The following is an 18,003-nucleotide window of genomic DNA, read 5'->3' on the forward strand; positions in this document are numbered from 1 at the left end:
TCCAGCAATACCTCTCCTGGGCATATATCCAGAAGATGTCCCAACCGGTAAAAAGGACACATGCTCCACTATGTTCATAGCAGCCCTATTTATAATAGCCAGAAGCTGGAAAGAACCCAGATGTCCCTCAACAGAGGAATGGATACAGAAATTATGGTACATTTACACAATGGAGTACTACTCAGCTATTAAAAAGAATGAATTTATGAAATTCCTAGCCAAATGGATGGACCTGGAGGGCATCATCTTGAGTGAAGTAACACAATCACAAAAGAACTCACACAATATGTATTCACTGATAAGTGGATATAAGCCCAAAACTTAGGATACCTAAGATATAAGATACAATTTGCTAAACGCATGAAACTCAAGAAGAATGAAGACCAAAGTGTGGACACTGTGCCCCTTCTTAGAATTGGGAACAAAACACCCAGGGAAGGAGTTACAGAGACAAAGTTCGGAGCTGTGATGAAAGGATGGACCATTTATAGATTGCCGTATCCAGGGATCCATCCCATAATCAGCTTCTAAACGCTGACACCATTGCATACACTAGCAAGATTTTGCTGAAAGGACCCAAATATAGCTGTCTCTTGTGAGATGATGCCGGGGCCTAGCAAACACAGGAGTGGATGTTCACAGTCAGCTATTGGATGTATCACAGGGCTCCCAATGGAGAAGCTAGAGAAAGTACCCAAGGAGCTAAAGGGATCTGCAACCCTATTGTTGGAACAACATGATGTACTAACCAGAACCCCGGAGCTCTTGTCTCTAGCTGCATATGTATCGAAAGATGGCCTAGTCGGCCATCAATGGAAAGAGAGGCCCATTGGACTTGCAAACTTTATATGCCCCAATATAGTGGAATGCCAGGGCCAAAAGAATGGGAATGGGTGGGTAGGGAAGTGGGTGGCGCTATGGGGGACTTTTGGGATAGCATTGGAAATGTAATTGAGGAAAATATGTAATAAAAATATTAAAAATTAAAAAAAAGAAAATGTGAGAAAATCGTGCTAAAGAAAAATATATGATAGTCTATCATAGCCATCCCTCAATTAATATTTTGTTATTACTTCTTACAGCCTACATCCACAGAGTATTAGTAGGTATGAACATACTACACACTACACACTACACACTACACACACACACACACACATGCACATACAAACTGGGATGAAAAGTTAAAGGCAACTTGGGGGACAAAAGATGGAGTACTAGTTAGCTTTGACCCTTAAATATTATATGAATGAACAGATATTGGAGGAAGCCTTGGATCTCTAGTATAGAGTATGTCTTAGTTACTATATCATTGCTGTGAAGAGGCTCCATGACCAAGGCAAAATATAGAAGGAAAAGTTTATTGAGGGTTTATAGTTTTAGAGAGCTAGCATTCATGACTATTGTGTCAGGGAGTGTGACAGTAGGCAAGCAGGCAGGCAGGCAGGCAGGCAAGCAGGCAAGCAAGGCACTTGAATTGTATCTAAGAGCTTACATCTGATCCACAAAGGTAGTAAGAGAGAAATGGAGAAAGGTGGGGAGGGAAAGAGGGATATGGGGGATGTAGAGAGCTAATTAGGAATGACATAGGCTTATCAAAGCCTGCCCTCCAGTGACACACCTCCAATAAGACCACACCTTTTAATCCTTCCCAAACAGTTCCATCAACTGGAGACCAAACATTCAGATATATGAGCCTACAGGGGTCATTTTCATTCAAACTACCACATAGTAGATTACTAAGACGTTAGATCTGCCTACAAGGTAGCCATATGAGTAATGCCCACCTTTTTTCTCCCTTACACTCATAAATATGGCACCAAACTCATTTGATGAAATATGTGCCTATATAACCAGCCATGTAGAACCCAAATTTTAAATAACTGGCAGTGTGGTTAGTTCTGATCCTGTACCATTTTTTTAATGTGACACTTTTTTTAGACTAGTTAGATACGTGATGGAAATATCAGAAGACATCTTTGGGTTCTGAGTGATGGTGCTTTCAACTTGTCATTCTCAGCAGTGATATTTCTATGCTGACACTTCAGCAGATGATAATCTCTCCATGCATTGTCCTGAACTCCAGTTACTGTGCAACTCAGGTTAGCCATTGATCAAACTTAGAATCCATTACCAACCCAAATTCATGCTCCCATATTTAAAGAAATGACCTCTTTATGTAAGGAGTCTACCTAGACCTCATATGTCTCCACCTTCTCAGGCTGCAGTAACAAAATACTAATAGCTGAGTGACTTAATGAGAATAAATTAATTTCTCACAAATGTGGTGACTGAGAAGTTCAAAATGGAGGCACCAGACAAGTCTGTTCCTAGTGAGTGGTCTCTCCCTGACTTGAAGTGACCACACTCTGACTGCCCTCATATGATGCAGACAACTGTAGCTCCCATTCTCCTCCTCCTCCTCTCCCTCCTCTCCCTCTTCCTCTTCCTCCTCATCCTCATCCTCCTTCTGTGTAATAGCTCTATTTAATAAGGACCCCTCATTGGATAATTGAGCCTTCTTGTAGATCCCATATACACACACAGTCAGGCACATTGAAGGCTAGTGGATTAATACTTAAATTTGACATAGGACACATAGTTCAGTCCATAATGTCATGTTCCTGTTCAATCATCAATGTTTTGTCCTGTATCAAATATGTTCTCCATGCCTGCTCTTGAGCAGAAATTCTATGCTGAACTTCAACCAACTCTTCCTGTTCAGTATCTCCAATGTATGAAGACTTTTGTAATAACTTTTCAATTCCATCATTCTCTCAACACTCAGTTTCTTATCAAGATCCCCAAGAAACAAACTCACCAGCATAGATGCCAAGGCTTCTTCGATCAGGCAGATTTGGGACCTAGATACATAGCACAGTGTGACTCAAAGTCAGTTTAATGTTTCAGCGCCTGAAAGTTCCAGGCCTACTGTCAGGATGAAACCCAATGAAACTGGAAATCACATCACACTGTCCCAACTGATGAGCTTACTCTATGAGCTTCATAATTTACAATTGGAATCACACAGGTACATGGCGAAGCTTTCAGAAGTTGGCTTTTGTGACATGATCTTGCTCTTACTGGATATTCCTCACTGTCATCAGGCCTTTTGTATACTTATAGCCATTCTTTCCAGAGATTCAATATTCCACTTAAGTCTTCCCTTCCCAGCCAATGCATAGACCTCTCCTGGCTATCAACATTTAGCTCCTCTATGACTTGTTCTCTAGGAACTAGGCAAATTTGTTCTCATATTTAAAAGCCCTAACTCCCCATTCTACTACAACTGATATATTTTCTCATTAACATCAATTATGGCTCCCATGTAGACAATATTAGCCACTGTGAAGGAGCATAGGGAGCTATTTTAGACATTCAGTGCCCTCTAACCATTATGGTACAGGTAATCATCTTTAGAGTTCAGTCTACTGTGAATAGCCCTGACAAAGCAAGCCCCACAACTACTGACTCAGAGCAAACCAAAGAGTCTTGATGAAGATTCTGACTCGGATGGGTTGACATCACTGAGAGGCAGGTATTCAAACTAGAATTTACCTTTCTAAATCAATCTGTCTATCCTAGGCACAAAATAAGGTCTGCAATAATTTTTAAAACAACTAAATCTACCGAAAGTAAAAGTGCTTACCCAAAAATACAGAAGGAGGAGGAGGAGGGATATACTATATACACTATCACTATGTGGCAGGTGCTATATTAGAAGACACCACTCACAAGAAAAATAATATTTGTAGGGATTTATTATATGCCAGGTGTTATTCTAGGCATTTTGCATGCAACAACTCATTTAACAACCCCATGGAGTGTATGCCATTATGAGCTTCATTTTATAGGCTCCAATCAGCGATATCTGGTTGTCAAGAATGAAACACAGATCCTATGCTGTCTTCTCAGCCCTCTAGCAATCTGTAAGGTGAGTGTTATCTCCTCGTTTTGCAAGAGAGGGAATTAAAATTATGTAATTAGAGAGAATAAAGGTTCTATAGATTGGAGTTGAGGCCATTCTGACTCTGAGGTCTGTTCACGTCCCCTGATACTTTCTGATATTTGGAAGTCACGGGCTCTTCATTGCTCAGAAGTGGCAGCTGACAACTGAATGGACTCCTGTCAACAGGCACAAATGGATGGATGAGTTCAGGTGTCTTGGCAGGTCTCCCCTGTGCATTATGGTCTCAGCAAGAAGAGCTATAAAACAGGGATAAAATGAAAGGACTTATGAGTACTGAAAGGCCGTAAAATCTCCTCAGGTTTGGTTTCCAACAAATCAAATGCAGGAGAAGCCTTCCTGTGGCTTTCTGAGCTCTGCAGAGGAAGTCTGAGTTTAATTTTTTTTTTTTCTCAATGCTCAGCACTTTGCAACACAAAGCTCAGCTCCTGCTTTCAGAATGATGCCATGTAGTGTTTCCAGAGCTGGCCGATGCCTCTGTTAATAGCTTTTGATTACTAGCTGATAGTTTCTAAGAGGAACCTCCCCTGGCATGTGTGGAGATAATGCTGACATCTTTATCCCACACCTCAGATGGTTTGTGACACCAAAGAGAGATTTTGACGCCATTGTTAATGTCCTCAAGTGCTGTGATCAGTAATAAAAGGGAAAGAGAGTGTGCTCCAGATTAGTGATGTGATCAGGAGAGAGAATCTGGTGAGGCAGTTTGGAAGTAGAGTCCTAGATTCTTGGCTTTGTCTTGAAACATCCATGGTTTTGCCCAGGCCAGGGGACAGAAATACCAAAGGGACCTCTGGTTCCTGTTCTGGTTCTTGCTCTCTTTCTTCTCCTTTTATACAAGTGCAGTGAGCGCCACAGCCCAGAAGCAGTAATTGATAATGTGACCAAATTTGAGAGTTCCCTGACATTTGTGGGTGGGTCAACTACACTAAATACCTCACCTCCCCATGCCTCATCCCAGTTTCTGGCATAAGCAGCATAATCGCCCTCAGACTAGCAATTCAGTCATACCCATCATTGTGCACCTGCTGCACTGTGCAGGACCTCTGCTTTCTTGGTTTCTTACTTTCTCCTAAACTCCCATTGACCTATAATAAAATTCTTTTCTAAATTCAGTCTTACTCTCTGAAACTCGCTCTTTTTGTTTACAGGACAAAGGACCCATAACCCTCTGCATTTGGGGTTATTGTTAATTCCAGCACCTCAACTCTCCAAGCTTGCAACACCTAAGGCAAAAAGTGTTGTCACCATCTCGGATCCCCACTTAGTAGAAAGGACATGCCCATTTTAACAACAGAGAACATTCAGTTGAGTTGGGCAGAAACAGAAAAGCAGCATAACCCCTAACTCACAGCCTCTTGACAATCTGGGTGAGGTTTTCACTCAGCAAAGGAGAGCTTCATAAATGTTTTGATTTGCTTACTTCTTTGAAGACAATATTTGCACAGAATTAAAGATATTCTTAACACATAGTAGGAACTCAGTCAATTACTATTGAAAAGATATATTAACATGGTTGCGAAAGGGGATAATACCATTGCTAAAAGGAAGAGACAATAAAATGCTTAGCATTCATGATTTTTCTTTATAAGTTGAGGAAGGCATCCTTTAAAATATTCATTCCTTTTCACCGCCGCTTTTGTTGCCTCTCTCCCCTTATGAATAATGCTAACACGTTATGCAAAAACTACACGTTGTTAAATATACTTTATTAAGACCGTGACTGCTGAGTTCTTGGGGATTTTCTTTTCCCCCAGATGAAAATGTTCACTAGCTTTGCCTATTCTGATTACTAGGAAATCAGAAATCAGTCAAGAATAGGGACCATGAAGCCGTGTTCCATCTATGCTCTTCACTCTGAGCCCCAATAACAATGGCATTAACAGTATCTTCGATAACATTGCTTGTTGTCGCTTCTATTCAGGTTGTTTATCCAAGGGAAGCTTTAACATGAAGGCCGAATTAAATAACACTCCTATAAGTGGATAAGAACCCAACAGACCCAGACTTAAGTACTATTGTACTTCAGAGGAAGAAGAGTGGGGGTCCTGGGAAAGAAAGACATTGTGTGGGAGTCTGTGAGAAGAAAGGGTAAAATTAGAAATAGCCTTGGAGTAGGGGCCAAGGAGGAGCTGGGAACAGCAGAGACAGGCATATTTACCCACCCCAGGCTACCTGGGTGTCTTCAGCTAGTCTGCTGGGGCAGACCACAGTCAAGTTCATTTGCTAGTGAGGGAGAGATTGGAGAATCCAATTCACATGGAAATGTATGAAGCAATGTCTGAAAAGAACACAAGAAGGCCCCTAGTTGGAATGATGGAGAGCCATTCAGGTGATATGAGGATTGGCTCTGGAGAGATTTCCCAGGATCAGAAGGGATTAGGGGATGCCAGGGCTGAACAGAATAGCCAAGAAACTCAGGAACAAAATGGCTCCCTAGGGAGATCTAGCTCTGTTATTTTAACTTGGAGAAGATGAAATTATTCCAACATGGACCATATTCACAGACAAAAGGTCAGAAAGGCCAGTTGCTTTCTGAAAGAAGGCAAGGGTCTAGGGCAGGCATGAGAGAGTGAATACTGCAAATGACCGAAGGATCAGGACTCATTCATTCAAGGTTAATTATTTGTGCATTTTTAATTAGCAAAATAATGGGCTTCATTATGCGATATTTTTAAATGCACTTTGTTTTGACAACTGCCCTCCCTCACTGTCCCCTATCAGCCTTCTACCTCCAACTTGTAGCCTGCCATTCTCAGTAGCCTCCTTTCTACTCCTCTTTTACATGCATTCTATAGCCCTCATCCATTCTCTCAAAACCTTTCCCCCTTTTAGTTTCATGACTTCTTTAATAGGCACATGTATACATATATAATAATTCAAATCTGGGATCTGAATATGAGAGAAATCATGAGGTATTTGTCTTTCGGAATCTGAGTCATCTTACAATATAATAATTTTCCAGATCAATGTTTTTCTTGAAAATATCGTGATTTCATTCTCCTTTGTGGCTGAGTGTACCACATTTTCATTCTCCATTCATCTGTTGATGAACATCTAGATTGATCTATTTCCTTGCTGCTGTGAATAGTGTAGCTCTGCACAGGCTATACAGGACTTTCTGTGGGGGGATGGAGAGTCTTTCTGATCGATACCAAGAATAATATAGCTGGGTCATACAGGAATTCTAATTTTACATTTTGAGAAACTTTCATACCAACTTTTGTCATGGCTGCACCAGTTTACACTCCCACAAACAATGAATAAAGGTTTGTCTTCACCCATTTTCTAATGATCATTTGTTGTCATTTGTTTCTTACTGGAAGCCATCTTGATTAGACTAGCATGAACTTCTACTGTAGTTTTGGTTTGCATTTCCCTAATTGCTAAGAAGTTGAATTTTTTTTAAAAAAAAGGTTTTCTGATCATTTGTAGCTCTTCTCTTTAGAACTCTCTGTTCAGAGCATTAGTTCATTGATTGCCTGGCAGATCTTGGTGTATGTGTGTGTGTGTGTCTGTGTGTGTGTGTGTGTGTTTGGGGGGGTCTTTGTTTTGCTACTGGTAGTTAATTTTTACAATCCTTTATATGTTGTAGACATTAATCCCCTATTTGCAGTATACCTGGCAAAGATTTTCTCTCATTCTGTATCTGTCCTTTTGCTCTGCTAATGGTTTCCCTTGCTGTGCAGAAGCCTTTTAATCTCCTATTCGGCTATTTGTCACTCTTAGGGTTATCTCTTAGGCTATTGGAATCCTTTTCAGAAAGTTTTTTTGCTGTGCCTATGTGTTAAAGTATTTCCTGTAGTACTTTGAGTTATTCAAGTTTTAAATTGAGATTTTTTTTATCCATTTTGAATTTGACTTAAATGCAATAAGAGAGATATGGACGTGCTTTCACTCCTATACATGTAAACATCCCATTTTGCCAGCACCAGTTATTAAATAGGCTCTTTTATCCAGTGTCTGTTTTGCTCTTGGTTAAAAACCATTTGACTAGAGAAGGATGGATTTATTTCTGAGATCCTATATTTTGCTTATTAGGTCTACATCTCTGTCTTTATGCCATGTTTCTATCTTGAAACTATGGCTCTGTTACATAATTTGAGATTAGACATAGGGTATGTCCAGCAGTTTTGTTGAATAGCTTTTTCTTGAGAGACATGAGAAAACATCTATCCATCCAGATAGCACACCAATGATGGACCAAATTTGTAAACCATTGAGTTTACTGGGGTGACTTACAGAGCATGAATTACTCAAGGGCCATTGAAACTACAAAGCTTACCTCAGCATCTGTAATAATTCATGAACAGTGCATCTCTAGTACTCCCTGAATGACTTGCCAACTAGAGCATCTTATCTTCCCAGCAAATGTTACTTATACAACCTTGGAGAGAGCCTAGTGAATCCTGTTAAGTTTCCAGTTTCCTGTATGGATCGGTTTTTGTTTAATTTCTGAGCCTCCTTTTTCCTTCCTCCCTCCAAGAAAGAATATTTAAATGGGAAGAAATTATAACACAATAGGACTGCTTTGACTGACCATGATTTTTTTGGTCTGTCTGGGATAATTTTAGAATTTTAGAATAAGTACATTTTAGGATTATATTTTCTACTTCTATAGAGAATGCCATTGGCTTTGATAGAGGTTGTGTTGAATTTGTGAATTCCTTTTTGAAAACATTATTCAGTGTTATTTTAATGAACTTCTACTTCTGCCAACACTGAATATAAAAGCAGTATCTGGTCATGTGGAAAATTTTCACCTATGAACAAAGAATAAAGGCCATGAAAGACCTTCTGTAGCCTTCATGTACCCAGAAGAGGAAAATAAAGAAACCACAATGTGGTCTAACTAGTCTCTTTGAGCATATGTGCAATTTTGCCAGGTTTCCCAGGTGATTCCCCCTCCTCACACCCTACCCATTTTCAATATCACTTTCCTGTAGTTTTGAGGCACCTATTCAAGTTATCATGTTGCCAAACATGAAAAACAAAGAAAGTAAAATAATGTAAAAGACACAACCCTACTGTAGTTGGGGCTCTACCCTTTGGGTATTAATCCAATGTGAACCTGTGTGTCAGCACCCCCAATAGACTGCTTCCTAGAAGAAAATGCTCAGTGTCCTGTTTCCCAGTGTGAGAATCCTGTAACATCTGGATATAGCCATCATAACAGATACAGAGCATACAGTGTTGGACTGGTGGTGGTCAAAGCTTGATGAACACACAAGAAGGTCCCCTTGCCTATTATGAGACTTGCAGAGAAATTACAAGAAGAAATTGCCAAACTGAAGTTTCTAGATAGTGAGGAGTTTCTCAGGTTAAAACATGTGAAACCAGGTGTTAGACATAATGAAAATGCAGATCTTGAGGTGAGTGACCAGGCAATGTAAAGCAACAGAAATCAGCCACTATTAGCCAAAATGTTCAGAAAAGTGACTTGGGACAAATCTTTCAGGATGCTTAATCTATTTCTAGCCCAGCAAAGTTCTTTTCAACTCAGGAAACAGGTTAGACATCTTATTCTGTGTTGTATTGAGTCATGTGAGTTTAAGGGATACGTAGTCTTCTCTGCCAACTTGACGAAAGTTGGAGTCACATCTTTAGCTATGCTTGTGAAAGTGTTTCCAGAGAAGCTTGACTGCAGGGAAGAAAATGACCCTGAATGGGAGTGGCCCTATCTCATGAACTGAATGTAAAGGAAAAAGTGAGCTGAGCACCAATGTCTAGCCCTGATTCCCAACTGAAGACATAGCCCATTAGAGCTGATCTCACTGTCATGCTTTCCCATCATGATGATCCATACTCTCCAGCTACACCCTGAAAGAATCAACCCTCATTCCTTTGATGTTTTTTCTTTCTTTTTTTTTTTTTTTCTTTTCAGGTGTTTTGTAATAGCAAAGAAAAAAAAAGCATTTGACATAGTAAAGAATAATTGGCTTATATTTTGACTATTTCTTCCTGGTTGAAGGTGGGTGTTCCCTCAGAGTCTGTGAACCTCAATTTTTCCTCTAATGTAATGTGAAGTATTTTCTTTCATTGTGGACTTTGTTGTGATTAGAGTATGCCTCACAGGAAAAGGAAAACGGCCCACTTAGAATTGGGAACAAAACACCCATGTTTTGGAAGGAGTTACACAGACAAAGTTTGGAGCTGTGACGAAAGGATGGACCATCTAGAGCCTGCCATATCCAGGGTTCCATCCCATAATCAGCTTCCAAACGCTGACACCATTGCATATACTAGCAAGATTTTGCTGAAAGGACCCTGATATAGCTGTCTCTTGTGAGACTATGCTAGGGCCTAGCAAACACAGGAGTGGATGCTCACAGTCAGCTATTGGATGGATCACAGGACCCCCAATGGAGGAGCTAGAGAAAGTACCCAAGGAGCTAAAGGGATCTGCAACCCTATAGGTAAAACAACATTATGAACTAACCAGTACCCCAGAGCTCTTGACTCTAGCTGCATATGTATCAAAAGTTGGCCTAGTCGGCCATCACTGGAAAGAGAGGCCCATTGGACTTGCAAACTTTATATGCCCCAGTACAGGGGACCGCCAGGGCCAAAAAGTGGGAGTGGGTGGGTAGGGGAGTGGGTGGGAGGGTATGAGGGACTTTTGGAATAGCATTGGAAATGTAAATGAGGAAAATACCTAATAAAAAGTATTAAAAAAAAAGAAAGAAATGAAAGTTTAGTCAATGACAAACCATTTTTTCAAGTTCCTTACTAGCTCTCAGAACACAAGAATTCTTGTTGTTTGTAGAGCGGGACAATAGATACAAATGACTTTAATATGGAAGGACAATCTCACTCCTAATGTGCCATTCAGAGCTTTGCCCAGTCCCAGAGCAAAGTGATCTTTGCTGTGTGAATAGGAGAAGTAACACCAGCCTCACTCCTGCATGTTGAGAAGTCTAATCAGATGACATCCATAAGGAAGTCTCAGAGAAAGGCAGGCTGTGGATGCACATCACTGCTTCCATGTCCTTAACCCCCTCCTGTGATTTGGCTACTTGCTGTCCCTTAACTCAAAATCATGGTGTCTTCTCACTATGCATTCCTCAGCCTTCAAGAGGAGCCAGGCTCTTCTAGTTCTCCATTTTTTGGCATCTGTGCTGAGAATTTCACAGACTCCTGTGGTCATACATTTCCTAAGTACTGGGAAGGACTTCAGTTGGTGACATGCATTTTGGTCAAGAAGTATTTGGGATCTTAAAGAGAACTTGATCTTCCTAATTATTCTCGGGAACTCTCAACTTTAAACTTTAATGAGCTCCAGTCAGACTAGAATTAATGTAAAGACGGTTGTTAGTTGCTAGGTCCTATCTTATCAGCACAACCTTCTGGCCATATTGGTTAAAGGGTATTTGATGGGTCATTAAAATATAGAAAATCTCTTTCTAAATCAAAAACAAATTTCTAACTTTTAACGTCACTTGTGCAGCAGTGTGGTCCAGACCCATAAACTTCTCATTTCTAACTGGGTTTATTTTTCTCACATGGAGCAAGACATATGTCATATGTTGTTTGCTTTTTACCAGTAGGAGTTCCAGCTTCAGAATGCAAAGTGGTGCAATCCTGCAGGATGGTTAAACCCGAGAAGGCTCCCCAGTCCCCATCACCTGAAAATGAAATGCATTGTTTTCACGCTTACTGCAAAACAGGAATGAATGTTATTAATACTTGATGGTGAGTTTTGAATTTTAATGAGGTTTCTCAAGGTTGGACTTGAGACTTAATCTTCCTGGTACTTTTGATGTTGACAACAAATACTGCCATATGTCATAAACCACAACTATATTAGATAAATGGACAAAACATTATTTACTAGAAATAGGGAGGTATCGATCATTTCCAGTATATCCCGGGACACATACAAATTGTACGCTTATTTTTTCTTTAAGTTCTTAATTCTAAAGTTACTTTAACAAAAATATACCTGACTAGAAGTGAAAATCAGGAGCATGAAGGAAAGGAAAGAGCACTTTCTGAAAAAATTTCAATTAGAGGACAATAATTTAATTAGAATCTAACTCTAGAAGGCAAGCTTATTCAAGGTATGTCATCGTTCCCCTGATTTTGTTTGATTGGCTTTTGTCTTTTCAGATAAGATTTCATAGAGTCCTAAGTGGTCTCCAAACTCATAAAGCTGAGGCTGGCTTTGACTTCATCTTCCTTCTTCTAGCCAATGCCTCCAAATGCAGAGATCACAGTCATGCTTTACAACAGCTAGTCCAAAACACATCATTCTTTAGAAAACGAAGATCTGAAGCAAATAAGGCAAAATGCTCAGATTTATACATCTTGCATATAAATGGATAGCCATTCTATTATTTTTACTCTTTTCTATATGTTTGAAATAAAATTACCGGTTAATAATAATAATAATATTCTGCACAATGCTTGTGATTTTGGGAAAGAATAGAATCAGACATGCAAAGAGGTTTCCAACTCCACAAAGTCTCAGGACTCTGGTCAAAGGCCTGGTAAGCCCTCATTGATAGGAGTATGTTATAGCTGAAGGCTACTGAAACAGAAACCCAGGTATAAACTAATTCTATGTTCTTTACAACCAAAAGCAGAAATTTACAGACGTACTTGTGACTCTCCACATCATGGGCCCACAAATCTAGGTTATTGTGTTATTTCTCTTAAAAGTATATATCATTTTCATAAGTTGAAGTTTATGTAGTTTATAAAAATAAGCATAGGATCGCTGCTTTCCCTGCACGTGGGAGGCTCCGTTATTTTCCCGTGCCCAAGGAGTAGGTGATGAGAGTGGCGCAGCTGATCGCAGCGCTGCCCTTCCCCCCCCCCCCCCCCCCCCCCCGCGCGGTCTCCTCCTCTAGTTCACCTCGGATAATGGCGACAGCCGTAGTAGTGAACGTCGGGAAGAAGCTCTACGAGGGTAAAACAAAAGAAGTCTATGAATTGTTAGACACCCCAGGCAGAGTCCTCCTGCAGTCCAAGGACCAGATCACAGCAGGGAATGCAGCTAGGAAGAACCGCCTGGAAGGCAAAGCTGCCATCTCCAACAAGATCACCAGCTGCATATTTCAGTTGTTACAGGAAGCTGGTATAAAAACTGCTTTCACCAAGAAATGTGGGGAGACTGCCTTCATTGCACCCCAGTGTGAAATGATCCCCATTGAGTGGGTGTGCCGAAGAATAGCAACTGGATCTTTCCTCAAAAGGAACCCTGGTGTACAGGAGGGGTACAAGTTCTATCCACCCAAAGTGGAGATGTTCTTCAAGGATGATGCCAATAATGATCCGCAGTGGTCGGAGGAGCAACTCATTGCTGCAAAATTTTGTTTTGCTGGCCTTGTTATAGGGCAGACTGAAGTGGACATCATGAGTCATGCCACACAAGCTATTTTTGAAATTCTGGAGAAATCCTGGCTGCCCCATCATTGTACGCTGGTTGATATGAAGATTGAATTTGGCGTTGATGTAACCACCAAAGAGATCGTTCTTGCTGATGTCATTGATAATGATTCCTGGAGACTATGGCTATCGGGCGATCAGAGCCAGCAGAAGGACAAACAGTCTTACCGTGATCTCAAAGAAGTAACTCCGGAAGGACTCCAGATGGTAAAGAAAAACTTTGAGTGGGTTGCAGACCGAGTGGAGTTGCTTCTCAAGTCAGACAGTCAGTGCAGGGTGGTAGTGCTGATGGACTCCACCTCTGACCTTGGTCACTGTGAGAAAATTAAGAAGGCTTGTGGAAATTTTGGGATTCCGTGTGAACTTAGAGTAACATCTGTGCATAAAGGACCAGATGAGACTTTGAGGATTAAAGCAGAATATGAAGGGGATGGCGTACCTACTGTATTTGTCTCTGTGGCGGGCAGAAGCAACGGTCTAGGCCCAGTGCTGTCTGGCAATACTGCATATCCGGTTATCAGCTGTCCCCCATCACACCAGACTGGGGTGCTCAGGATGTGTGGTCATCTCTTCGACTGCCCAGTGGTATTGGCTGTTCAACTATACTTTCTCCAGAAGGATCTGCTCAGTTTGCTGCTCAGATATTTGGGTTAAACAATCATTTGGTGTGGGCCAAACTTCGAACGAGCATATTAAACACGTGGATATCCTTAAAGCAGGCTGATAAGAAGGTCAGACAATGCAATTTGTAAAGAAGCAATTTAATTTTTAGGAGAAAAGTTACGTAGTCCTAGTTTGGATTTAAAGAAAAAAGTCAAGCAAAATGATTTCACATAAGAGAAAACAATTCAGTTACTAATAAACAAATATTACTCAGTGTTTATGAGTTGGCACATTGTCAGTGGATATTACTAATATTTTCTAGCTCTACAAAGTGATATGTCCCTGTAACCTTAGCACTCCAGAGGCTGAGGCAGCAGGATCTCTTAAGTTCAGGGCCAACTGAGCTGTGTATTGAGACTCAACTTGCCGTGGAGGGAATCTTTATAGTTAGTAAAATTGGCATGACACTACTAAATTTATTCTCACCCTCTGTATAGTCACTGTTGGGTAAATATGTAATTATGAAACTGGAACAATGTGTCTGCTGTATGAACCACTATGAAGAACCAGTGTGGCTCTTTTGCCGATGACCTGAGTTTGGCTCCCAGCATCTGTGTAGACTGCCTCACAATAAATAGCCTTTAAATCAGGGGATCTGACCCCATGGCTTCCTTATGCACCTACTTTCAAATACTATTACATTCCCCACTCAACACACACAATTTTAAAAAGTAAACTTTTTAAAAAGAGTAATAGCTTTTTGTTGTTGTGAATCAGTAGATAATGCTTGATCTGAGTTGATACATTGAAAATTAAAATACTTGTGTATAACAATAAAAAATAAAAAATAAAAATAAATAAAAATAAAAATAAGCATATAGGAATAAAAGCCAAAACACTCTGAGAATGCCTCTCTCCAGATACAGAAACAGTGACTCTTTTTTTTTTCTTTCACACAGTGCAATGGGAAGATAAATGAGCATTATAACAGAAAAAGATAATAAAGAGCACTAAAAATAGCTTTGTTGTTTGTTCGTTTGTTTGTTTTGGTGTTTTGTTTTCTGGTTTTCTTCTAATAGGTGATTCTTCCATACACCTGAACCATAGTTTTCCCTCCTTCCACTCGTCTCTGATTCCTCTCATTCCTTCTCTCTTTCCTGGATCCACTCCCCTCTATGTCTCCTTTCAAAAAAGATTATCCCCAAACCCCACAACCCAAGACAACAGTCAAACACGAGAAAAGAAGATACAATAAGACAAGACAAAAGCCCTCACACCAAGGCTGGACAAGGCAGCCCAACAAGAAGGAAAAGAGTCCCTCAAGAGCAGGCAAAAGGTCAAAGGTTCAAGGGCCACATGAGTCGATTCCATCAGGACAGTCTGGACTGGCCAACTCAGCTGCCATCAGGCCCGGATCCAGCATTTTGCATCAGTCCACCTCAACATCTACTCCACCTTCAAGCTGCTGGAGCAGGTAGAGGAGCTCATACCACAGAATCAGATGTCATTACTAAACAGAGCCGGTCGGTCTTATGCCCATTAGCCAGGCCCCTAGCAGTGAACTACTTGTCATTGCAGTCTGAGCTGCTTGTCCTACTGGGAAAGTATGGGGCAGTGATGATACCTAGAGGCTACAAGCACAAAGGTCAAGCCCTGGGAGGGTTGAGAATGGTGAGCGGTGCAGCAGCCTGGAGCTTGTATGGAAACTGCCACAGATGCTCTGCCTAGCTCCAACCTCACCCAGACTCTAGGCAATAGCAGAATATTTGAGATGAACTGCTGTGATGGCCAGTATTTATGGTGTGTCAGAAACCTTGAACCAGACCAAAACTTATTGCAATGAATATTTGCATGTAAAGCTGTTTGGGCAAAAAAAATATGTACTATGTGACACACTGAAGTTTCCAATGCCACTATGATGATGAAAAATATGAAATGAAGAGGTAGGAAAGATAAAGGAATGGCACAGTGTTTTCATTGTGGAGACAGACAGAGCTGGAGATACAACAGGCAGTCACAAATGAAAGAGAAGGCTGCAGTAGACAGGGGGGCATGCTGTTTCCAGGTAGGTGTGGCAGGGTGGTGTACCACAGCTAGGACCTTGCACAGACTCGGCCCCCGAACACGCTGTCCAGCCGCACAATCACTCTGACTGAGCAACAACAGGATGTCCAAGGCTCATTTTCTGGATTGGACCCTCTTGAGAGACCTCCATGGTGACCCATAGTGCCACCAGAGGCCATGCTGTGGATTGGACTGCTACCCCGGGCCATGTTGAGACCATGTTCAGGTGGGTGTCTGTAGTCTGGACTGCTGCTAGATGCCATGTAGCTGTGCATAGTCTGTGCTGCCATTGGAAGCCAAGCAACTGTCTGTGGTTCATGATGCCAAGAGCCATGTTGGAGTTCATGATCCCAATGCAGCCTGGAGCATGGTTGATTCCTCTGGTCTGTGCTACCATCAAAATCTATGAAGATGTCCATGGTCTGTGCTGCCAACTGAAGCAATGTTGACATTTGTGGTTTGTGGCTGCCTCAAAGGGCCATGTTGGGGTCCACAGTTCTGCAGCAGCTAGGGGCCCTGTTGAAGTGTGCGGTCTATGCCACCATAGACTGTGCAGGCCCATGGCATATGCTGACAATGAAGACCATGTGGATACCCATGGTCTATACTGTCATAAGTAACCATGTGGAAGTCCATGATCTGTGTTCCCACTTACTGTAAAAGGCAAAAAAAAAGCTACTTTTGGGGGGATATTGGTGACTGTAGACTCACAGTTGAGAATCGGAGTCGTAGAAGGCTTCTGTGACAATCCCTACTCCCATATCACCCCCCACACACACACAAAGTAACAGCCTAGCCAAGATGTCATCAAAAAGATCTCTTAAAATTTGTAAAAGTGTGCAAACGTGTAGCTCTCCACAACTGATGGCTTCTGGTAGGGGTACAGGTGGGGAAGGAATCTGGTTTTTAAGGGATTGGCCAGTGGAAGTTTTACCATGCTTCAGTGACTATATGGACAACACAAATTAGACTTGTATTGTTGGATTTGCTGTTTTGTTTCGGTAGTCACAAGGAGGAGTGGATCTGGGAGGACCAAAAAGTGAATGTAATTATGTGAGAGTCCCAAATTATCAATAAAAATATTATGTTGGGGAAAAAAAGTCAAAGATACACCTACTCCCACATTTAGAAATCCTACAAAAACACCAAGCAAACAGCCACAACATATCCACAGAGGACCTGGTGAAGACCCCTGCAGGCATCATGCTTACTGCTTAAGTCTTTGTGAGCCCATATGTTCCCTGCTTAGTTGATTCAGTGTGCTGTGTTCTGCTGTCTCCCAACACATCTGGCTCCTACAATCTTTCCATCTGCTCTTCTATGGAACTACCGAAGCTCTGAAGGAAGGGACACTATGGAGACTTCTTTTATAGACTTTCTCTCTGTGTAGTATCTGGCTGTGGATCTCTGCAACCCTTCCCATTTACTGTGAGAGGAAGTCTCTCTGATAATGATTAGACAAGGCAGAAGTCTATGAGTATAACAGAAATCATTTCAATGATTTTCTTGAGTTTGGTTCTACCCTGGGTCTTTGGGCTACTGAGTCTCCCATTCCCCCCTTGCCATCCAAGCTGTGTTGGACATAGGTTTTATCTCATGGAATGGACCTCAAGCTAAAAAAAAACATTGGTTAGCCACTCCCATAAATTCTGTGCCACCATTGTTCAGCACACCTTGAAGGTAGAATAGATTGTAGGTTAAGGTTTTGTGGCTTAGTGTCCACATTTGTTTCAGTAGCCTATAGAGACCTCTCTGCATCAAAGAGACTAGAATGATAAGGGTGATGGCTCACCAACTTGATCTCTCCAAGTTCAATGAGCTTTATGTATATATCCTTGGCAATGGGGCTCTGAGATACTGTCTATCTTGATGCTGAAGTATGCCTCTTGGATGTAGCAGAAGGATGGATCCTGTTTTAACATCCATTCTGTTAATTGTGTCTGTTTATTGGAGAAGTGATACCATTGATATTGAGAGAT

At 41.2% G+C, this 18,003-nt stretch overlaps 1 pseudogene; it reads left to right on the forward strand.

The window, feature by feature from the left end:
• Positions 1 to 12,803: 12,803 nt before the first annotated feature.
• Positions 12,804 to 14,450, forward strand: LOC110285624 (bifunctional phosphoribosylaminoimidazole carboxylase/phosphoribosylaminoimidazole succinocarboxamide synthetase pseudogene; annotated as a pseudogene).
• The last annotated feature ends 3,553 nt before the right edge of the window (positions 14,451 to 18,003 follow it).

This window comes from Mus caroli, unplaced genomic scaffold (genome assembly GCF_978045245.1).
Source record: "Mus caroli unplaced genomic scaffold, Mus_caroli_1 scaffold_20, whole genome shotgun sequence".
Lineage (NCBI taxonomy): Eukaryota > Metazoa > Chordata > Mammalia > Rodentia > Muridae > Mus > Mus caroli.